A 24,720-nucleotide genomic window follows, 5' to 3' on the forward strand; every position below is an offset into this window, starting at 1 on the left:
GGAGAGCGGCCCAGAGTGAGGGAGTCGTGATTTATAAGACCTCAAGCCAAGGAAAGGATTGGAGCATGTTTGGGGAACCGAAAAAAAAAAATAGTCCCGTGTAGCTGGAGCAACAGAGTTTGAGAGGAGAGGTAGAAGATGAGGCCGTGGGGGAACAAGGGCCCGATCATGGCAGAGCACTGTTCTCAATTAACTATATTTTTTCCATATCATAAAGGCAATGGAACCAGACAAGTGAATTACAGTGAGCTTGCTACACATTTAGAATAATGGAAAACTTATAATCATGACTCCAGGCTTGCCATTTGTCCTGCAGTTTCGTTTTTGTGTGATTTTTTTTTTCCTCCTGAGGCTAATGTTTAAAATGCTCTGCAAAAAGAAACCATGTGGTTCTGTTTCCCTATAGGAGTAAAATGGAAGGAGGATCAAGCAGATTGGAAACCCACACTCCAGTTTTCGTCTAGAAAAAGATCAAGCATTCTGTACATAAGGAGAGACATGGGAGGCATCCCCATGAAAGATTCAGAGACTCCTCCCTGGCAAAGAAACCGGCTGACATAACTAAGGGTAAAAAAAAAAGAGAAAGGATGCCCAGCATCTTGTTTCTTCTGCTTTGAAACAATCAGAAATGTGTGATGATCCTGAAAAGACCACTTCTATACCGAAAAAGAATAAAAAGAGAAGAAAAGGTGCTTTGGGAGTCTATAAGGAAACAGGTATTGTGTACATCCTGGTGGATAAAGAGAACATTGTGGGGGCTTCCCTGGTGGCGCAGTGGTTGAGCGTCCGCCTGCCAATGCCGGACACATGGGTTCGAGCCCTGGTCTGGGAGGATCCCACATGCCGCGGAGCGGCTGGCCCCGTGAGCCGCAATTGCTGAGCCTGCGCGTCTGGAGCCTGTGCTCCACAACGGGAGAGGCCGCGATAGTGAGAGGCCCGCGCACCGCGATGAGGAGTGGCCCCCACTTGCCACAACTGGAGAAAGCCCTCTCACAGAAACGAAGACCCAACCCAACACAGCCATAAATTAAAAAAAAAAAAAAAAAAGAGCTGGTGACACGTACGTGCGCCGAGACAGCACGAATTGGAGAAAAAAAAAAACTTCAATAGGTTACCAGAGTAATTCAAGGTAAACTAAAAATAAAGGATAATTGAGACAGAATTAAAAAAAAAAAGAAAACATTGTGAACACACCCAAGAATTTTAGAAAGCATGTCAATGTCATTTACATTGATGTAAGCAAGCGGCAAAAGTCAACAAAAGGGCCTGAAGCACATTTAGTTACTAAGTCACGTGAAAATGAGTCAGAACTGCATGATAAAGTTCGGGGGAAAAAGCATAAAAAAACATCGGAGGAAAGTCAGGTCCTGTGATGCTGTCCAGGAGAGTCTGGGTGCAAGCATCACCCTGCCCAGATCAGAATCCCAAGAGCAGGAACCCCAGCCTCCCATGGGCCAAGAAGGTGAAATCGCACAACTACCAGTGTCTGTAGATCAAAGCAAGTCTAAGACAAGAAAGAGGAAGCGTCCAAGTGACCAGGAATTCGAGGCCTTGCCTGCGCCTGAGAGCGCTGAGAACATATACTCAGAGGGATCTCAAGTGATTGGTGCGGTCGGGACTGCAGGGGGCAATCAGGAGTCCAGTGGCCTTAAGAAAAAGTCTAAGAAAAGGAAGAGAAGATCTTCTGTTGATACTGCCGTGGCACCTGCTGGTGAGTTTTCAGTGCTCAGGACGAGCTCTGAGGACACGCGCTTTGATTCAGTGGAAGGTACTGGTACCTTGATTGAAGAAAGTGTGAAACCCAGGCCACAAGAGGAGAAACCCCAGGCCTGTTCGGAAGAGGTGCAGAGGTAACGTGTGGGTGTAGAGCCTTCTGATGGTGTGCGTCTTGGGTGTGAAGTCTGCCCGTTACCTCTTTGTTCAGCACGGCCATAGGAAGTGGCAGAAATCATAAAGAGATAGACCATCGAATGTATAGGATGTCGTGCACATTTAACTGAGTAACTTGGCAGGTACTTTGCGTTCTTCATGTACAAAATAAGGCAGTTACAGTCTGTTTTCACTAAGAATTATTGCAGCCCTGAAATTCTATGTATAAGTTTAAAAAGAATTTTAAGACCCCACAATTACCTTGTCTATATGTACAGAGAGAGGAGAAAGGATCAGAGAACTTAGAATGCTACAGAACAGGAAAAAAACTTGACTTAGGGTTCTCCCTAATAAAAGAAACTTAGATATCGTTCTTTATATAATTATCATTTAAGTATCCTGGCCGATGAGTAGATGCAGGAATTTTTTTGAAGCACTTTATTTCAGTTCCTGGGAGTTGGGACAGGTTTTCTCCCCTTTTCTACTCTGTGACGTTCTTACATTTGCTAGATTGTCCTGGCTTAAAATAGTTTCACATAGAAGTTAAATGGCAGAGGGCCCAACTCACATCATCCTCTGTGCCCTCTCTTTGGGGACATTTTTAGATCACTGATAATGATGCAGGAATGTTCTCGGCCTGTGGTTCTTAACTTGTATGGGGCTGTGGACCTGTGAAAGCTGTTGACCCTTTGCTCAGACAAATACGTACAGTTTTGTTTTTGTTTTTGTTTTGTTTCAGTTTCCTGTCTGGGTGGTTAGCTGATGCCCTTGGCTAAGAACACCTTTGCACATCTGGCAGAAAGTCTGTGGGAATGAATTAGTGATAGATACATAGAAGACTATGTTTTCTTTATACTGCCAAGGGGAAAATATGTGGCCATTGTTAACTGCAAGGAAGCAATTGTAACGATGTAAACCCTGAATATTGACTTAACTAATTAGTAACCATTATTATAAAACAACTCATTGGTGGGGGGGAGGTGTCTTGAGTATCCATGGGTGTAGAAGAGGGCTGAGCTTATGAGGAAGTCAATATCTGAAACAATACAGTTGAGAAATAGTAACATAAGCAATGCCTGGTGGAAATAGGGCTTAAGGCGACATGTTTACCTTCCAGGCAGCCTCTGAGGTGTATCCAAGTTAGTAAAGCTACATTAAAGAGTTCAGACATCACAGACGGAATCAACTCCAAGATCCCTTCCAGCTTTAATGCTGTCGTAATCAAAGGGAGAGTCACTGTAAGGAAAGAATCTGAAAGCCATTAGGGCACGTGACCTGTCAGTGTTAATCAATCCAGTTTTTCTCCTTAGATTAGAACCCACAAATGAAGAAGAAAGCAATTTGGAGTCGGCTAAAGATCCTGAAACGAAATATTTATCTGAAGATTCGAGAGATTCAGATAATTCAGACGTGGATTTGGATTCCACTGTGAGGCAGCTCCAGGAGTTCCTCCCTGATATCAAGGAGAGGGCTGCCACTACAATTAAGTGAATATATCGGGATGACTTGGGACGCTTTAAAGAATTTAAAGCCCAGGGTAAGCTTGTGGGACTTGAATATTTGTTGAACTTTTCTATATGCGTAACTAGCCCTGACTTTCTTTTGTGAGTGGTTCATATTTATAGATTCACAAAGAGCATCCCTTAGCTACTTTCAGCTTTATCTCCTTCCAGAATCATTATCTGCACTGTAAAAGTACCAAACTGAAGTGCACTAGTTTTCCTCCTCTGTGCCCAACTTCTGGTAGGGGAGGCGAGGAAAAACGGGACTAATGGATCCAGGTGATCCACAGACTAGAAGATCAAGCCCGGAAGAAGAGGGGGAGGAGGTTAAGTGGTTGAGACACTGGGAGGGGGGCACAAGTGAAATCAAATTAAAACACGCATATCAACATCATCAGCTTTGATGAGGTGTAATTTCAAGGATATTAATTTGAGGGTGAGCTGGTTGTAGTGGGCATGGCTTCAGGCAACACCCAGCTTGGTCTCCTTCTTGATTTCACTGTGTTACAAGAACCTCCCAGAAAGCTTATTGGGTTTCAGAATGAACTACAAATGTAAGGTTGTGTACTGCAAGTGATAAAAGATTTTTAAAATAAGTTTAAGATTAGGAAAATGTACTGTGTAATGCAGTCAATAATAATGAGACTTGAGTGCTTTGAGTTATGACGAGGAATAGAACGTAAATTGCAGTGACATTGTCCCCACCTCCCCCCAACATATATTCGTAGAGAATATACATGTTCATGTTTGTGCCACCCAGTTCCCAGCACTGCCTTGGGGGGAGGAGGGGCAGAGGATAGTGAAGTGGGGGGGGCGCTTCTTTTAAACTTTTATTTCAACACTGTTTGAATTTTTAATGAATATCTATTACTGTTAATTTATTTCTTAAATAACTGTGTAAAAAGGAATTGATGACACAAGAAAGGTCACATTGGAGTAGGATGGCCAGGGAAGACTTTGGGAGGACAGTGTGGCTTTGGCCGAACTCTGCAGGAGAGCGAATGTCAAGGGCACAAGCAGGGGCTGCTCCCCGATAGGTGGGGAGGAGCTGACGGGTGCTGTTGTGATTGCTAAAGACAAAACGGTGGTTCGCTTTCATTCATTGTTGACAGTTGTGTACCTTTTTCTCCTTCCCCAAATCCTAGGTGTCGCTATTAAATTTGGCAAGATTTCCGTGAAGGAAAATAAGCAGTTAGAGAAAAATGTGCGAGAATTTCTGTCTCTGACAGGAATCGAGAATGCAGACAAGCTGCTGTACACAGACAGATACCCAGAGGAGAAATCTCTAATCACCGACTTAAAAAGAAAGTACTCGTTTAGATTGCACGTTGGTAAGTTTAGAACTGTGGCCCCTTTGACCATCTGCAGCCTTCCAGCCTTGCACAGATAACCATGGTGAGTATTGAACACAATGCCTGGCCCGTCCAGTACATGCAGTGCATGTTAGCCGCTGCTACGTTAATAGTATTTTTATTGCCAGCCTATACATTCAGGGATTTGGAATGTGTTCACGTCTCCCAAGGATAGTGCTTTTACAGATTTTCTAACAAATTAGATGATCAGCTTCCAGCTTTCCTACTTGGTAACAATTACGGTTTTGGTTTCTCTTCTTGACGTCTATTGTGTATTTTTTGCATACACTGCACAAAGTACTCTGGTATACACCAGAGTCTCAGACGTTTTTTTAAGTAGAGCCATTTTTGCGCTTTGAGCTGGAACCCTCCTCTTGGAGGTATCCTGGGGAAGTTAGAAGGTCACGAAGCAATGTAGGTTTGGACTGGAAAAAAAAATCTCTCTTGAATTTAAAGAGAATAATTTCTTAGGTGAAATGCACAAAGGAAAACAGAACAGTGAGCCCCTGCTGGGGGATCCTTTCATCTTTAGAGTGGCAAAGCAGGAAGAAGCTTATTCAATTGCAAAGTTTTTTTGTTTATCTTATGGGGAGCTGCTGGAGTGTGTCCTCCACCTCCAGATTACGGTAAAAGCTCTTTGCCTAATAAGGGTCTTTTCCGTGAATTTAGCAGAACAGAAGCTAGAGCCCCTACCTACTAAGCATCTAGTTTCCAGAGATGGCCACGGAAACTGGGGATTTTGTATATCTGCTCCCCAAGACGGCTTTCTGCAGGACATAGGAAACCGCACCCTCCACCTGGGGTCTAGGATAGCGTGTGCTGTAAAAAGGGGCCCTTCTGGGTTTCTTTTATAATTGCGACTGTGTTTCATGCCACGCTCCGGTTGTCCCTCTGACCACCTCTCTTCCGACTTTAGGTAAGGGCATTGCCTGGCCCTGGAAACTCATATACTGTCGAGCAAAGAAGATGTTTGATGTCAACAATTACAAAGGCAGGTAAGAAAAAACTTGAGCAGAGCATTTCTCTAGTCTTTGCTGATACTGTAAATCAAAACGTACACAACAAAATCGTGAAGAGTTTTGTGTGTGAAACCAGATGTGCCGTCAGGTGTATGTCTCCAAAGTCCCTTTCAGTTTCCACCTCTTGAATAAATCTTCTGTCATCTTCCCCTTTCTAAATCCCTGGCTTTTACTTTATGCTGTCAATTGTAGCATTCTCCACGCGCTGCCTCTTAGCGTCACCTGTGCAGTTTTCTCGGCAGTCTCCTAAGTTGTAAGCTCCTTGCGAACCCAGACGTTCCTTCTCAGTGTGATGTGTGCCCTTCAGCACTGAGCCCAGTGCTTTGGGTTTTCAGTAAATATTTGAAGGTGGGGGTGAGCATTTGTGTGAGGTCATTTAAGTGTGATTCGGTAACATCAATGCAGAGCTTCATGTGGCGGTAGCCTTTCTGTCCTCCCTTTTTTCCTAAATAAAATACCCAATTATGTTCTGTTTCCAACATTCCAAATAAATCAAATGTAGACTGAGCGTCAGTGGTGGGTAAGCACTCTGCTTAAGGACAAAGGGATGAGGGAGAAAGCATCAGCTCCTACCCTTGAGGGCCCAGACAGCCACCTAGGGCTCAACTACTGATCTCACTTCCAGGAGGCAGATGGAGTGAATCTGTCACGGCCAGTTGGGTCCTACTGAGCGCCGTGATCTTGAATCAGGACATAGGTACTATCAGAACGTAACATTGATATGACCTCGGCTTCTTTTTAAAAATTTTACCAAAAGAAATAAACCGGAAGTAGAAGAAAGGCGCCTCCACACAGACTGAAACCTGCCCTCTCTTTTTCCCAAGCCCCCGCCATGTACTTTAAGGAAATTCACTAAGGGTGACATTTTAAGTGGGACCAAAATGATGCTTTTGGTAAATGAATGAGGTAACCTGTTTTTCTACCTGTTACATCACTGTGGGAAATGGCATTTTTCAAATAATGAAGGTCTGTCATTCTGATAATAAAGTTCATTCACTGGTACCATATTACTTGTGTTGTGCTGACCATTTACCCTTAAAGTATGTTTCCAACTTAAGGAACTCTTAAGTGAAAAAGCCATAGAAAGTCAAAAATCAAAGAATTGTAAGGCTCCAAGGGGCCATGGAGGTCAGTACACCTGTTTCCTCATTTTCGTACACTCTGTTTTTCTCTCATGTCCTCTTTTTTGTTGCTTCAAGGGTACTTTTAAGTCTTGTTTTAAATCTCAGGAAGACCCTGCTTGCCTTATAAAGGAAACTGCTAAAAAGCTTGATTCTTAATGTTGAAGGATTTCGCATCTCTGTTCACCATGCTCTGCATTTTAGATCCATTTCTGAGAATGCTAGGATCTTACTGTCCCCCGGTAGTTGTGGATCATCCTCAATAGAAATGGTTAGTATTTTATTAGGGCTGCTTTTGTGTTGCATTAGTAATAACATAAACTACCACTTCTGACCCCTCTTCCTTCCCACCAGAAAGGAATTATAAAATGTCATAATGATGGCTTTTTTCCCCTTAAACATTTAAGATGTTTAATCTCAAAATCTGCATATATTATAGTGCACTTTAGTTCTTTTCTTTTAATGTATTTGCTTTTATGTGGGATTGCTGCCTCTTAACTTCCTTAAACTGTGACCGATTTGTGCTAAGGCATCTGTCACATCTTTTATTTTTGTCTGTGTTCGGTCTTTGTTGTTGCGCACGGGCTTTTTCTGGTGGTGGCGAGCAGGGCCTACTCTTCATTGCAGTTTGTGGGCTTGTCATGGCGGTGGCTTCTCTTGTTGTGGAGCATGGGCTCTAGGCGCACGGGCTTCAGTAGTTGTGGCTCTCAGGCTCAGTAGTTGTGGCGCACAGGCTTAGTTGCTCCACAGCATGTGGGATATTCCCAGACCAGGGATCGAACCCATGTCCCCTGCATTCGCAGGCAGGTTCTTAACCACCGCGCCACCAGGGAAGTCCCTGTCTCATCTTTATTGAGCACCTGTTGTCTGTCAAGCATTACCGGGTTCCAAAGTGTAGAAAACTGACAGGGACCCCACCCTCCGAGGACTTCCCCTCCAGAGCTGTGCTGTCCATCCATGTGACCACCAGCCTCATGTGGCCATGGAGCACTTGAACTGTGGTTAGTCCAAGCTGACATGCGCTGAAGAGTGAAGTATACAATGGACTTAGAAGGCTTGGTGTGGAGAAGAGAGTGTAAAGTATCTCATTCATACTTTTAGGTTCTGATTACATGTTGAAATGGCTGCATTTTTAGTATATTGAGTTAAATAAGATATGTTATTAATTCATTAAAACTAAATAAAATTAGGGACTTCCTTGGTTGTCCAGTGGTTAAGACTCCGTGCTTCCACTGCAGGGGGTGTGGGTTTGATCCTTGGTTGGGGAACTAAGATCCCACATGCCGCATGCTGCCGCTAAATAAAACCCCCAAACACATGGAAGGCAGAGTGGAATGGTGGAAAGTGGTCCTTGGTGATTTGACTGAGCTCCTGGATTAAGCTCACCCTAGGGCCCACTTGTATCTGGACTTTTCAATTGCCTGAGCCAATAAATTATCTTTAAAAAAATTAATAAAATTAATTTTCACCTGACCACTAGAAAATTCTAAATGACATCTGTGGCTCATATTTCCATTGGCCAGTGGTGGCCTAGACGAAGGGTCAGATAAACCAGGGAAGCCACGAGCGTACAGTTGCCAGTGGTGACGGGGGCAGTGAGAGAGCAGCAGAGTGTCCTGTGGGAGAGGACAGCAGGACACCTCCAACCAGGTGGTCAGGGAAGCCCTCTCTGAAGATGCACCATTTAAGCTGCTTCTGAAGAGCTTGCAGGAGCTTTCCAGCGGTGGAGGGAGGCCATTCCCAACACAGGTCCAGAGGCTTCGAGGTGAGAAAGGCCGATAAGGCCAATAGGGTTGAACTTAGGGAGCACCGAGCTTTGCAGGCACAGTCAGAAGTTTGGGTTTTATTGTGTGAAGCCTTTATGGATTTGGCTGGGGAATAGCATGATCAGATTATTTGCCCTGGCCTCTGTGTAAGTGAGCCAGGGACTGCGGTGACTGACTTACAGGGTGCTCATGGTTGCGATGCCGAGACAGGAAGTATCTGGGCTCAGGACCTTAGTAGGACTGCGCTGAGCAGGTTTCCTGACAGCCCGCCCTATACGGCTTCTCCCAGCGTCGCAGCGTGCTGCAGTGAGAATAGTGGTTTTAAGCTTGTGGTTAACGCTTAGCTGTGATCTGTTTTCCCTTCCTCTAAGGTATAGCAAAGGAGATACCGAGAAGCTAAAGATATACCAGTCCCTCCATGGAAACGACTGGAGAAAGATTGGCAAGATGATGTCTGGAAGTAGCCTCTCTGTGGCCCTGAAGTTCTCCCAGATCAGCAGTTGTAAGTCGTGGTCTCTAGAGCCCACTTTGGTGAACAAATCAGCCCACAGTGGCCCAGGGCCCAGGCATCACTGCAGGCCTGTCTTCTGAGAGAGTCATCACTCTTTCAGCCATTCTCTTACTGATTCATTTATTTCTTCATGCATATTGATGCAGCCTTTATTCACCAGACTGATTTCTGCCACACGTTATGTCAGTAGCTTTCAGTGTGACTCCAACTGCCAGGTAAACTGAAACCCACTCAGCCGGTGGGCAGGAGAACCTGGGCCACCAAGGTCCTTTCCCCCAGGTGACCAGGGAAACCATCAAAGGGAGGGCCTGTTAGTCAGGGACGTTTCCCAAAGCCAGTGTCAGTCATCTCTTGTCTGTTCTCTTCTTTCATAAAAAGCTTCCTTGGTTATATTCTTCACCTTAAAAAGTCCCCAGTTGCTTTCAGAAGACAGTCCTTAGTGGGTGTTAGCTTCAGCCCAGAGGCTCACATGCTCCGGCCCTGCAGGCAGAGCCGTGCAGCGGGTCCCAGCAAGGCGTCTGCATGTCCGCACGTGGTAAACTCTGAGGTGGTGGAGACCACGCCTTTTGTGCCACCAACTCTGGCCACCGGTGCCACGCGAAGACTCAGCACAGCCAATTCTGCCAGTTTCCAAGAAGTAAAGCAAACATCTGGATTTGCACGTGTGTGTGAAATCAAGATCTTTTTTTTCTTGGGACTCTCTTTTTTAAAATAAATAAATAAATAAATAAATAAATTTATTTATTTATTTATTTATTTATTTATTTATTTATTTATTTATGGCTGTGTTGGGTCTTCGTTGCTGTGAGCGGGCTTTCTCTAGTTGCGGTGAGCAGGGGCTACTCTTTGTTGCAGTGTGCGGGCTTCTCAGTGTGGTGGCTTCTCTTGCTGTGGAGCATGGGCTCTAGGCGCGCTGGCTTCAGTAGTTGTGGCGCACAGACTCTAGAGCGCAAGCTCAGTAGATGTGGCACATGGGCTCAGTAGTTGTGGCTCGTGGGCTCTAGAGCGCAGGCTCAGTAGTTGTGGTGCATGGGCTTAGTTGCTCCATGGCATGTGGGATCTTCCCAGACCAAGGATTGAGCCCGTGTCCCCTGCGTTGGCAGGCGGATTCTTAACCACTGCCCTACCAGGGAAAACCCTCTTGGGATTCTCTTGATTTTTAAATATTCATCCAAATTGTTATTGGGGAAATAGTAACAATAACATTCTGTAGGCCAGATCGAAGATATCTGTAGCCTTCCAGCTTGCGGCCTCTTCCTTAGCATGACTGTGAGCATGTAGACAAGAAGAGCGAATCATAGAAGCTTTTGATGCCCTGCACCAAGGACTGGCTTTAGGAATTTACAGGTGCTGGGACTTCCCTGGTGGTGCAGTGGTTAAGAATCCACTTTTCCACTTCAGAGGGCATGAGTTTGATCCCTGGTCAGGGAACTAGGATCCCACATGCTGCAGAGCAACTAAGCCCACACTCTGCATCTAGAGAGAAACCTGTGTGCCACAACGAAGGTCCTACGTGCTGCAGCTAAGGCCGAACACAGCCAAATAATTTTTTTTAATTAAAAAAAATAGCTTAATGAGTGCAATATGTAAAAAAAAGAAAGAAAAAAAGAAATTCACAGGTGCCTTCATCAAGTACTGTGGTGACGCCATTGTAGCTGTTAATTTCACTCCAGAAACTCTTGGGGAGAGTTATTTATATAACATGAAAGTCGTTTGGTTATTCTCTTTCCACTAAATGTTTGGGAACCTCACAATTTCTTGCAGTAGGTATTACTCTTAGAAACAGGAAGAACAGCTTTCTCGAAGATAAAAAAAAGATTGCATTAAGAAAGGATTTTTTTTCTTTGCAGTTGGTTGTGTATGTGTGTGTGTGTGTGTATGTGTGTGTGAGTGTGATTGGTCCTTAAAAGGAAACTATGGCCACTTTCGTAGTTTCATTTTGATTTGCATGTAACTGATAGTTTTTTTGGTTTTGTTTTGTTTTGTTTGGCTGCGTTGGGGCTTCATTGCTGCGCGCGAGCTTGTTCTAGTTGTGGCGAGCGGGAGTTACTCTTTGTTGTGGCGTACGGACTTCTCATTGCCGTGGCTTCTCTTGTTGCAGAGCACGGGCTCTAGGTGCGCAGGCTTCAGTAGTTGTGGCATAAGGGCTCAGTAGTTCTGACACGCGGACTCTAGAGCACAGACTTAATAGTTGCGGCGCGTGGGCTTAGTTGCTCCCCGGCATGTGGGAACCTCCTGGACCAGGGCTCGAACCTGTGTCCCCTGAACTGGCAGGCGGATTCTTAACCACTGCACCACCAGGGAAGTGCATAACTGATAGTTTTATGTTTGTGTAATTGAGATGTTGCCCATTGTCTTCTGAAAAGTGTCTGATTTACCTTTTTGTTTATAAAGGCTTTATTTTGGGACTTCCCTGGTGGTCCAGTGGTAAAGAATCCTCCTTCAGATGCAGGGGACGCTGGTCAGGGAACTAAGATCCCACATACCGCGGGGCAGCTAAGCCCGTGTTCCACAGCTGCTGAGCTCACGCACCCTGTAGCCCATATGCCACAAACTACAGGGGCCATGCACCACAACTAGAGGGAGAAAATTCACACGCCACAACTAGAGAGAAGTCCGTGCACCATAACAAAGAGCCTGCGCTGCAACAAAAGATCCCACGTGCTTCAACAAAGATCTCATGTGCTGCAACTAAGACCCAACACAGCCAAAAAAATAAAGAAAATAAATAAATTAAGGGAAAAAAAGACTATTTTTCTAGAGCAGTTTTGGGTTCACAGGTAAAGTGAGAGGAAGGTACAAAGACTTCCTACTTATCTCCTGCCCTACACATGCACGGCACACCCCCATTCTCAACAACCCCCAGCAGAGTGGTCCATTTGTTACAATCCGTGAAGCTACCTTGACACATCTTAACCCCCCAGAGTCCACAGTCCACATTAGGGTTCACTCTTGGTGTTGTAGCTTCTGTGGGTTTGGAGAGATGTCAAATGACAGATACCCCTCATCATCATTTTGTTGTTAATATTGTGTTTGAAAGCAAATAGATGAGCAACTTCAAGACCATCCTTTTATGTCAACAGAAAGAACTCATGGTGCTTGGAGCAAGACGGACACCCAGAAACTAATCAAGGCTGTTGAAGAAGTGATTCTAAAGGAAATGTCTCCCCAGGAGCTAAACGAGATGGATTCTAAACTCCAAGAGAATCCTGAAGGTCGCCTGTCAGTTGTTTGGGAAAAACTGTACAAAGGCATATCCTGGGTAGAAGTGGAGGCAAAAGTGGAAACCAGGAATTGGATGCAGTGTCAAAGTAAGTGGTAAGTTTGAGGCTTCTTACATAAATTTCAACAAGAAGCATTCCCTGCCCCTCTCTCAGCAACTTCCGGAGAGGGGTGGACTGCTGAGGTTACTAAGAATATCTGTAACGACCACGTGGAAAGCCTTACAGTAGGTCAAGAATGATCCTCTCTAATCCGCTGCTCCAACCACTTCAATATCGAAAGCTGATTTAAGTTAGCATTTAACCACCCCTGATTCATTGTGTGGCTTCTTCATAAAGAACTTGGACCTTTTTATTCTATTTATTTATTTATTTAATTGAAGTAGAGTTGATTTACAATGTTGTGTTAGTTTCTGGTGTACTAAGTGATTCAGTTGTGCATATATATTATTTTTTTTGATTCTTTTCCAATGTAACTTATTACAAGATAGTGAATACAGTTTCCTGTGCTGTACAGTAGGACCTTGTTGTTTATCTATTTTATATATAGTAGTTTGTATCTGCTAATCTGCAATTTCAAATTTATTCCTGCCCCCTTTCCCCTTTGGTAACCATAAGTTTGTTTTCTGTATCTGTGAGTCTGTTTCTGTTTTGTAAACAGAACTTGAATCTTTTTAATATTGAATATTGACTTCTGATTTCTTCACTCTGTCCCTTTCTTCATAAAACAAGATTGTTACCTATTTATAGCATGAAAGAAATACAAAATTAACGTCTGGATATTTAGGAGGGAAATCACAAGTGTAGTGATCAGTAATACCTCCACCTTTTTACTTGTGCTTTCTAATTCAGCAGTTCCTCTGTCTTCATCCAAAGCAGGGCAGTCATACTCTTTCATCCTAGAACATCTTTAGGTACATCCATCATGAAGAAGTAGTTTCGGTCCAGATGTTGCTGCATGTTCTTTGCCCAACGTAGCTTTTCCCAGCCCTGGAGGGATTCCGAGCTAACTTTCAGCTGCAACATGACAGCTTGAAGCAGTGGTTCTACAGCCCACGACCCAGGTCTCCTGTATAAACGGGGCTCCATCATCCTGCATAAAGGGGGCTCCGTCATCTTGACCATTAAAGAAGAATGAAATCCAGAGTGGGCATGTTGTACGTTAAAAGCAAACTGCTAGATTATACTGAGTATTGTTTATATACCTTACAGTTCTGCTGTAGAATATTTATCTTACTAGAAGACTACCCTCAGGAAATAAGGACAGATAATGTTTTGGGGGGGAAGTGTGTAGTATGGAGGAACCAGAGCCCTTTCTACCCCTATATCTTAGGCTTAAAAAAAGGAGTGGGGACTTCTCTGGTGGTGCAGTGGTTGAGAGTTTGCCTGCCGATGCAGGGGACATGGGTTCGTGCCCTGGTCCAGGAAGATCCCACATGCCGCGGAGCGGCTAGGCCTGTGAGCCATGGCTGCTGAGCCTGTGCATCCAGAACCTGTGCTCTGCAACGGGAGAGGCCACAACAGTGAGAGGCCTGCGTACCGAAAAAAAAAAAAAAAAAAAAGTAGTGGGGGGCTTCCCTGGTGGTGCAGTGGTTAAGAATCCGCCTGCCAATGGAGGGGACACGGGTTCGATCCCTGGCCTGGTAAGATCCCACATGCCGTGGAGCAACTAAGCCCGTGTGCCACAACTACTGAGCCTGCACTCTAGAGCCTGTGAGCCATAACTACTGAGCCTGTGTGCCACAACTACTGAAGCCCACCTGCCTAGAGCCCGTGCTCTGCGACAAGAGAGGCCACTGCAATGAGAAGCCCATGCACTGCAATGAAGAGTAGCCCCTGCTCGCCACAACTAAAGAAAGCCCACGTTCAGCAATGAAGACCCAACACAGCCAAAAATAATTAATTAATTAATTAATTACTTTTAAAAAAGGAGTGGGTTATAAAGCCTCGGTTGGAAGATGATATGTCAGTGTCTTAAAAAGGAAATGATGAAGGGGAGCCGTGCTTCAGAATCAGCATAATTAAATAACATGCAAGGGTTCTTTTTTAATTTGAAGAAAAAAGTAGGAAACTTGAATGCTGAGCATAGGTTTACTTCATGAAACATTGAAATGGCATCAGCGGGTACATTTCAAACCAGTGAACATGGGCGGCTATTAGTAAAAACTCTCAGTTTCTCTGTGTGTGCCTCATGTACCTCCCTGCTCAAGAAAGTAAATGTCACAGCTCATGATCTGTCCATCAGATTGTGACAGATTTCACTCTTCAAGAGAAGCACTTTTTAAATATTTTTAATTGGGCTGCTTCTCTCATTAGGAACTTCAGGGAACCCTTTCCCTCAGCCTTGAACTTGGGGCCTTAGAGGAATCATGGAGTCATTGATCACTTTAGTAAATCTGTGTAGTTTGGTGTTTCAGCAGCTATAATGGTAATAAGAGCAATATCTCTCTGTTTGATAAACAAGCAAAAATAAATTGAGTCTACACAGCATCCTTTAGCACCTGCAAGCAGGCTTATTCTTTTTTTTTCCTCCCTTTTATTATACTGTTTATTATGGAAATTGTGTAACACACACCAACTTAGAACTCCTTGTATCCATCACTCATTTTCAATAACCATCAACTTTCTATCTCTTTATTTACCCTCTCCCACTTTAAAAAACTTTTAAAAAGGTATATTCTTGATGGTGGTAAATCTTAGCTGTGATGAGTTGCAAAAGTTATAAAGTGGTTCTGAATAAGGACAATTTAAATGAGGAAAACAAAGGACATTTTAATGGAAACTTTACCCCGAAAATAAACTGTTTTTCTTTCTTTCAATGTAGGACGGAAATTCTAACCAAGAAGAGGACAAATGGTCGGGACGTATACCGGGGACTTAATGCCCTACAGGCCAAGATCAACCTCATTGAAAGGTACAGAAATAGAAAGTGACGATATTTTACCCGTTTTCCTCTCTAGCCAAAGAGTAATTGTTAAACAGCAGAATCTGCAGTAAGATTACCACGGTTCATATTCCTGTTCCAGCACTTTCTACGTGCATGACCTTGGATGTGTTTCCTGCCTTTCTAGTTCTTGGTTTGTTCATGTTAAATGAGGATGATAATAACAGTACCTGCCTCTTAGTGTTATTGGCCGAAGAAATGAAATAATGCATGCAAAACGTAGCATGCACTCAATAAACATAGCTCTTTGAGTCTTTAAGGCTTTCACATAGACATTGCTTACTTCTGTCCATTGGAAAATGGAGGTAAATACTTCAGGCCGAGCCCTACTGCTCTCTAGCATGCATTAGTTGGCGTCACTGCTGCTTGGTCTTTAGTTTTGTCTTTGAGTTCCTGGTCCGTGCAGAGTCCTCCCTCCCCTGATTGACAGGGAGACACAGAACTGTTTTACAAAGACTGCGAGTCTAGTGGACCTGGCCTCATGTCCAATGAGGAACAGCAAAGAGCAGAAGAAACCTTTGGATTCTGGCCGCCCTGTCCAGCTTCATTATTCTTGCGCTCTGTCAGGAAGCCTGCTTCTCCTTCATTGGTGCGCTTCCTCGTTCTCCACGCTGGCGTGGCTGGGGTTTTTCTCCTCTACCAGAGACAGCAGAGACTAGCAGAGCCAAGGAGGGCATCTCACGTCAGGCAGGCCTGGGTTCCAATGTGGGTACCACCTATGAGTCATGAAACCTTGAGCCAATGACCCGAGCTCTCAACCCTGATTCCTGGCCTGTGGAAAGGACATAATCCCCTAGCTTCATCAGGTGGTGTTGAGGGTAAATGGATTAGTGGGTATCAAGGTCTTAACCCAGTGTTTGTCACTTAGTAAGTGCTGAGTACACATGTATACTACTCTTGTGTGTCTACATTGAATGGTGAAGTTGTGTTTTGGTTTGTTTGTTTGGTTGGTTTTTAATATTGTATTTATTTATTTGGTTGTGCCGTGTCTTAGTTGCAGCAGGCAGGTTCATTAGTTGTGGCATGCAGACTCTTAGTTGTGGCATACATGTGGGATCTAGTTCCCTGACCAGGGATCGAACCCGTGCGCCCTGCATTGGGAGTGTGGAGTCTTAACCACTGTGCCACCAGGGAAGTCCCTGTGTTTTTTTTTTTTTAATTGAAGTATAGTTGATTTACAATGTTGTGTTTAACCTTTGCTATACAGCAAAGTGACTCAGTTATACATATATATATTCTTTTTCATATTTCATTCTTTTCTATTATGGTTTATCACAGCATATTTAATATAGTTCCTTGTGAAGTTGTGTTTTTTACTAGGCTTGGTGGGAGATGCAAAGGGCTCAGGAGGAGGAAGGGTGATTTTTTGGTCTGTAGCTCACCCCAAGACCTTGGGCTGACCTTGGGTTAGCATGCCAGTGACACTGGGCCTGTGTAACAGGGGAGCTGGAGCAGGGGTGAACACGCTGAGGCCTTCCAGCTCTTAATATTCTGTGAGCCCATGAAGATGTGGATCCTGTTGATTTTTGGCTTGAAAACTTAATTTTTATTTTTGCTCATAGGTTGAATGAAATAAATGTGGAAGATGTTAATGAAATAGACTGGGAAGATCTTGCTAGCACCATAGGGTAAGGCCATTTGTTTAATATTAATCTAATGAAAAAATCAGAGAGGAGTTCTAATAAATGCCTCTCAGATTTGAAGAACAGGACTGAAATTCCTGCTGCTTATGGAACTCATCTATAAATTGTATTTGTGTATATATGTATTGGGAACACCCTGTCTACGTACCAGACCAGGTAAATCAGACCAGTCCTCCCTCCGCTCCAACCACCACCTCCACCCAAAGACACCTGAGAAGAGTGAATGAAATGTGTGCAGAGTCTCTTAAAAGCTTCATGGAGCACACCAGCTATGACTGGGATGAAGAACCCATGGTCCCTTTGCCCATAATTAGCCTTTTACCATTTGCCACATTGACTTTATCATCCCTCCCTTTCCCGCTCCCTTCTACAAGGGAATAGAATTCTTTCCCTTAACCGTTTCAGTGTTAGTGGTGGACGCCATGTCCTCAGCAAGGCTGTTATTCTGCATCAGCACAGTGATCGTACTGAGGGCACCTGACACTGATGCACTACTATTGTCTAAAACACAGCCCCCATGCAAATTTCACCCAGCGTCCCAGTCCTGTCCTTTATAACACTTTCCCCCTGATTTAAGATCCAGTCCAGGATCTGTCTCCTTAGAGTCTTCTAAACAGCAGAGTTGTTCTGCCTTTTCTTTTCTTTTTTTTAATTATTGGAGTATAGTTGATTTACAATGTTTCAGGTGTACAGCAAAATGATTTCTGTTATAGATTTTTTAAAATATATTTATTATCTTATTTATTTAATTTTGGCTGTGATGGGTCTTCATTGCTGCGCGTGGGCTTTCTCTAGTTGGGGCGAGCAGGGGCTACTCTTCATTGCGGCTCGTGGGCTTTTCATTACGGTGGCTTCTCTTGTTGAGGAGCACGGGTTCTAGGCGCGTGGGCTCAGTAGTTGTGGCTCGTGGGCTCTAGAGCACAGGCTCAGTAGTTGTGGTGCACAGGCTTAGTTGCTCTGCGGCATGTGGGATCTTCCTGGACCAGGGCTCGAACCCATGTCCCCTGCAGTGGCAGGCAGATTCTTAGCCACTGCACCACCAGGGAAGTCCCTCCGTTATAGGTTATTACAAGATATTGAATATAGTCCCCTGTGCTATACACTAGGTCCTTGTTGTTTATCTATTCTATATACAGTAGTGTGTATCTGTTAATGCCTTTGTCTTCTACGATGTTGAAATTGTGGGAAAATACAGGCTAGTCATTGTGGAGAACTTGCCTCAGCTGGGGAGTTTGTCAGACGCTTCTTCACTGTTAGATTCGGGTTTTGTATTTTACACGGGAATCAGTCACGGGGGAGGCTGTGTTTGTGTCACCAGGTCACATCCCATCATGAGGCATGTGGTTCTGATTTTGATCCCCTGGCTCTGGCGGCCTCTGCCACACTGCCCCACTGTAGAAAAGTAAGTTTTTCTCTTGGTGAAAAGAAACGGCCACGGGGAGATATTTTGAGACCACATCAAGCTCCTGTTCCTCTTCGGATTTGCCTCAGTGGTTTCGGTGTGCTGTTCCTTTGCATTTCTCCTCCGAGGAGTGAGATTTCATCGGTTGTCACTGTCTGTCTTCATTGCTATGGTCCTTGCATTTTCAATCAGTTCCTGCCACTGGAGGAGAGGCCATCACTCTGAAGACCTGAGTTCACTGCTGGCCAAGCAACAGAGAGCTGGCTGGCAAAGCACAGTCCCTCTAAGCAATGCAAACTGTTGAGCATCACAGGGCTCAGGGGTTGGTGGGCTTTGGGAGGTGGGGATGTTGAGGGACTGTCTGGCCTTTAGTTCGGGAAGGGTGCTGAGGGGAACAGGGCTGCCACAACCTGGCTGCCTTTCAGAAACGTGGCTGCTGGCGTGAGGTTGTCACTGATCCATTAGGAAGGGTGTAAACTGGTTTTGCTGGTTAGTTATTTACACCTTGGGATTATGGACAAAGAACAATCAGTCCTTTTTTTTTAACTTGGAGAATTGGAATCTTTTCGTGGCAGGCCCTGTTGGGAGTCACAGACACATGCCCATGGTTCCAAACCCTTTCCTCTTCTAGCTCGTCTCAGGGGTGGGGCACCAGCTCTTGGGTGTGGGTCCCTGAGAGGGGAGGGTGTTAGGGGCTTTGAAGGAAGGCTGTCCTGCTGTGTACCCCACCAACTCCCATCCTAAGAAGTATTCATGTCGACAGGTCCCTCCCTTTGTAATATCAAACCCCTTTTGAAAAATCTGACTTTTCCAATAAATGTTTGTGTATCTTGTGACATTGCCTCAGATCACATTTCTTAAATTAAAATGGGTTTTTAATGATTTTAAGTAGAATTATATACTTAAATATTGATTGTTCTGGTTAAGGTTTAGAAATCTCAAAGCTGTAAAACAGACATCATGGCATCCAGTCAAATACCATTGGAAATAGTACATCCTCAAAGTTTTAATAACAAATTAAAACAGTGAAAATAATTAAATTAGAAGTTCGATCTCTTCAGGTTCGTTAAGCCTCCCTTGTGAATTGTTTAGGCAGGATTTTAAAGAAAGCATCTCCACCTAATGAGATGTAACACCTACTTCGTTTGAAAATGTCCAGGTCAGTTATTGTTACTTCTTGAAGCCTGAGCTTTGATCTGCAGAACAACCTGTGTGTGGGGTGCTGTGGGAAGAGGGAAGGCATAGATGCCCTAGATCTTGGGCTTTGCAGTCAGGTGGACCGGGCATCAAGTCCTGGGACTCTGCTCATAATTTAGCCAGCCTTGGGCAGGTCATTCCCTCACTTGCCTCTGCGTCACGGTTTCCTCATCTGCGCAGCGTTGTAACAGCACCGTGATGAGGACGACAGCAAGGAGACAGTGCGTGTCATGCCATGCACACGCGGCGGGCAGCTGCTGCCATGAAGAGGCAGAGAGAGCCCAGCCATCTTGTACTTCCACATACCTAGCAGATCCAGTTATTCCCACTAATCATATAACAACTAGATTAATTAATTACTGAAACAAATATGCCACGCTTTTGTGGCTTAGGAAATGAGTGCCCAGGAAGTGAAGTTAGTGATTTTCACTTTAAAAAAATATTTAAGATGTGGTTGTTTCTGTCCTACTTATTGTAAATGAAAAGTGGATTTGACTCACCAGAATATCGTAAGCATCCACTTTATTTAGCTTTGTAAAGTAAAAAATCCCGACCCCTGTTTTTGCATTGTGACAAATATATAGTTAGCCTGAAGGTAGTGGTTAAGAGTGTAGGATTTGTGAAATGTTGCCATTGGCAGCAACACGGATGGACCTAGAGATGATCATACTAAGTGAAATAAGCCACACAGAGAAAGACAAATAGCATAGGATATCAATTATATGTGGAATCTTTAAAAAACTGATACAAATGAACTTACTTACAAAACACAAATAGACTCACAGACATAGAGAACAGACTTATGGTTACCAAAGGGTTAGCGGGCGGGAGGTAGGGGGATAACTTAGGAGGCTTGGATTAACATATACACACTACAGTATGTAAAATACATAAACAATAAGGACCTACTGTATAGCACAGGGAACTATACTCAATATCTTGTAATAATCTATAATGGAAAAAAATCTGAAAATATTTTATATATATATATATATATATATATATATATATATATATATATATATGTACAACTGAATCTTTCTGCTGTACCCTTGAAACTAACACATTATAAATTAACTATACTTCCATTAAAAAACACTGATATCAAAAAAAAAGAAAGAAAAAAGTAGAATTTGGAGTGGACCCAATTGAAGTCCCAGCCCTTCCCCCCTATTCACTGTAAGATCTTGGGCATCTTCTCTTGGGTTCCCCATCTCCAAAACGAGGGATAAGCATAGGAGGCCCCACACAGAGTGGTCGTGAGGGTTATTTGTTGCTCTGCGGAGAGCCCTCAGGGTGGGGCTGAAGACAATGTTAGCATCAGCCCCTGTGAGCTAGTGTTACACCTTGTCTTCTCAACTGGTAGTTTAGATTATTCTAGTTTAGACAGAATCCGTGTTGTTGTACTTCTGTTTTTCTTCCTTTTGTGTGTGTGTGTTTAACCAGATGAGCAATAGCTTTTCATACGTGTCTTATTTTTCTCACATGTGTAGACATGAGGATTAAGAAAGCTGCTTAGGTCTGTAGACCACCCCTCAATCAATGCACTTAGTACACAGGACTGAAATGATTAATTTTTAAACTGCCACTAACTTTTTGACACCTTTTCCTTTCTAAAGGGGTGTTCCACCATCTTATGTCCAAAGTAAATTTTATAAGCTGAAAGCTTCCTGTGTTCCGTTTTGGCAGAAGAAGACTTTTCCAGGTCAGTATTTTCGATATCTGAATAGTTAAAAACGCAGCATATGGGGACACACGCTGGTAGTGTGACCTTGGGTAGTGACTTTTGGGAACCTCAGATTCTTCAAATGGAAAATGGTAAAAATTGGCAAATTATAACCCCTACCTGACAGGACTTTCAAAAGTACTAAATGAGATAATGAGCTTGAGAAGTGTGGTCACCAGGCCGCCGGGCGTTTAGCAAGCACTGGGTGAGGAGCTGCGAGTGCTTCTGGATTGCACAGCACACATGCTCACACCACATGCCTGCACACACACTGATGCACAAAAAACTAGAGGTACAGTTTCTTCTCTGCAGCCATTTGTAGGTGGTTTACATATGTAATTCCCAAACCTGGACTATCGGAGTCAGGTGGGGAACTTGGGAAAAAAGATACATACCTGGGTCTCATCCCAGACCCAGTCGATCCTAGTCTCTAGTCTGGGTCCAGAGGCTAGATTTTTCTCTAACAAGCTCACAGATGAGTCGCCAGTGGCCTGCCCAGCATCATTGTTTGGGAACCACTGGTTCGGGTAACACTGCACCCTGCAGTGTGTGACAAAATGCTCCTTGCTTTCAGCGGACAGCACTTCCTGGGTTTGAATCCTGGCTTCGCCCTCCTGACTCTATGACTTTGGATGAGCTTCATGTCTTTATGCCTCATTTGAAACACAGGTGAACAATAGTGCCTACCTCACAGCATTTTTGAGAGGATTGAATGAGTGACTATGAATAAAGCAGTTAGAGCCAGGTCTTGCACACAGTAGTGCCAGTAACAATGCATTGTCATCATCTGTGCCGTCCGTCCTTTGACCTTGGGAAGAGGCTTTGTCAGATCATCTCAAGATTCAGTTTCTTTTCTTTAGAGATTATAGACTACCTTCATGAGACTAGTCTACCGTTGCTTAAAGAAAAATTAGAGAAGAAGATGGAGAAAAACGGGACTGAGATCCAGACTCTGGCAACCCCCAAGCCAGTCTTCCTGTTTCGAGACATCTGTTGTTGTGACGATGACAGTGAGGGAGAAGACGGAGATGAACAATGTTAAGCGGCTGATACTCTCTTGTCCATTTTTCTAGGTCTGGTTGTGTTTATGTACGTGTCAATAATGCTATTTCCACTATTGATTTTACTGAAGAAGGTGCAACAGCCAAAGGAAGGGTATGAAAATAATAACATACCGTGGAACATTAAAAATTGATTCACATTTCATATTCAAGTTTGTCTGAATGTGAAAAGAAAGGCGAGTACATGAGTTGATTTAATATTTTCTGTGCTATTATATTGAAAATTATCATATTGAAAATACTTACAACTAATGGTTTTCATACAACAACAGGATCCCAAGTCCCTCTAATGGCAGCAGAGGGTAGTCATGTCCAAGGAACATTTTCTTTTTTTTTTTTTTTTTTTTATGGCTGTGCCACATAGCTTATGGGATCTTAGTTCCCCACCGGGGATTGAACCCAGGCCCTCGGCAGTGAAAACGCAGAGTCCTAACCCCTGGACCGCCAGGGAATTCCCCAATGAACATTTTCATGGTGTGGATTCAACTATACGTGCATTCAGCAAAACAGAGAATGTTAACAATTTTAATAATGCATGCCATTTTTTTCTGTGTTTCAGTTGTTTAGATGTATATTTTAGTGTGTGTGCGTATTAGGTAAGTGGTACAGGGACGTTTGTGTTCCTGGAAGCTGGTTTCGGTTCCCATGTGCCTGTCATGGTGTGCGTATCTCATCTTCCCGAGTGTGATTCTAGTGTTTAAAGATAAGTATTTTTCATACAAGATGCCCTCTCAAAGCCAGTCACAGAATTCTTCTGGTGTTTAACTGGAAAAAACAAAGAATCCAGCAGTCTCTTCCATTGCTTCTGGAAAAACTGCCTCTGTTAGACTTCCCTTGCTGGCAAGGGGAATAAAGTGCCCAGGCTTCTAGCCTCATCTGTACAGGGGAGAACATAGAAAGGAAGGTGTGGGTGAGCAATATCCCATACAGTGAGGCCACCCTCTGGGCCAAGGTGCAGCACCCTTGTCTCCTGAGTGTAGCATCATGCTGTGTGATGTTGGTTAATTCATCCACAAAGCTAGACATGTTTCCAAGCTTGCCGTCATCAGAGAAGGAAGAATAGAGAGAAACAAGTTTAGGAGTCCTCATTCACCAGTATATCCACAGCACCTATCATGGTGTTGTGCAAATAATAGACACTCGATAAATATTCAGGGCACAAATGAGTATTTTCTTTTTAAAAGTTAATTAATTACTTTATTTTTGGCTGTGTTGGGTCTCCGTTGCTGCAGAGGCTTTCTCTGGTTGCGGAGAGCAGGGGCTACTCTTCATTGCAGTGCACGGGCTTCTCACTCTGGTTGCTTCTCTTGTTGTGGAGCACGGGCTATAGGTATGTGGGCTTCAGTAGTTGTGGCCCATGGGCTCATTAGTTGTGGTGCACAGGCTTAGCTGCTCCGCAGCATGTGGGATCTTCCTGGACCAGGAGGTGAACCCATGTCCCCTGCATTGGCAGGCGGACTCTTAACCACTGCGCCACCAGGGAAGTCCCAGAACAAATGAATATTTTCTTTTTAATAAGCATCTTGCCTTTAGTCACCTCCTTCTATCTGTCAAACATACCAATCTTCAGGCTGATGGGAATATAAATTACATGTTCCTTTTGGAGGACAATCCGATAGAATACATCAAAGCCTTAAGAATGTACATATTCTGAGGTCCAGCAATTTCACTTCTAGGACCTAAAGAAATAATAGAACTAGTGTAAAAGAATGGCACATTTATAATATGGAAACTAGAAAAATGAATGTTCTTTCATAGGAAATTTACTATATATGATGGTGTATTCCTAGAATGGAATATTAGGCAGTAATTAAAGAATGATAATGAGGGACTTCCCGGGTGATGCAGTGGTTAAGAATCTGCCTGCCAATGCAGGGGACATGGGTTCAATCCCCAGTCTGGGAAGATCCCACATGCCACAGAGCAACTAAGCCCATGCACCACAACTACTGAGCCTGCGCTCTAGAGCCCGCAGGCCACAACTACTGAGCCTGTGTGTCACAACTACCGAAGCCCACGCTCCTAGAGCCCGTGCTCCACAACAAGAGAAGCCACTGCAATGAGAAGCCCACGCACCACAACAAAGAGCAGCCTCTGCTCGCAGCAGCTAGAGAAAGCCCACGCATGACAACAAAGACCCAACACAGCCATGAATAAATAGATAAATTAAAAAAAATAATGATAGTGATAGATTTGTTTAACATACAAGGTAAACAGTATCATCAACTAAAATATATACTGTTTTTCATTCAGAAGTGTACATATTATCTTCTTAATTTTGTAACAGTAAAAAAAAATAGGGACTTCCTGGTGGTCCAGTGGTTAAGACACCTTGCTTCCAATTCAGGGGGCACAGGTTCGATCCCTGTTGGGGGAACTAATATCC

At 43.8% G+C, this 24,720-nt stretch overlaps 1 pseudogene across 1 annotated transcript; it reads left to right on the forward strand.

Moving 5' to 3' along the window:
• The first annotated feature begins 413 nt into the window (after nt 1–413).
• LOC308610218 (transcription termination factor 1-like) lies at nt 414–23,486 on the forward strand (annotated as a pseudogene). Its single transcript has 11 exons — nt 414–751; nt 1,185–1,850; nt 3,180–3,406; nt 4,517–4,702; nt 5,640–5,718; nt 9,001–9,131; nt 12,224–12,458; nt 15,186–15,275; nt 16,868–16,933; nt 21,167–21,252; nt 22,134–23,486. The product of its transcript is annotated as a transcription termination factor 1-like (transcript).
• The last annotated feature ends 1,234 nt before the right edge of the window (nt 23,487–24,720 follow it).

The sequence above is a fragment of the Mesoplodon bidens genome, assembly GCF_964165515.1.
Source record: "Mesoplodon bidens genome assembly, contig: HAP1_SCAFFOLD_97, whole genome shotgun sequence".
In the NCBI taxonomy this organism is placed as follows: domain Eukaryota; kingdom Metazoa; phylum Chordata; class Mammalia; order Artiodactyla; family Ziphiidae; genus Mesoplodon; species Mesoplodon bidens.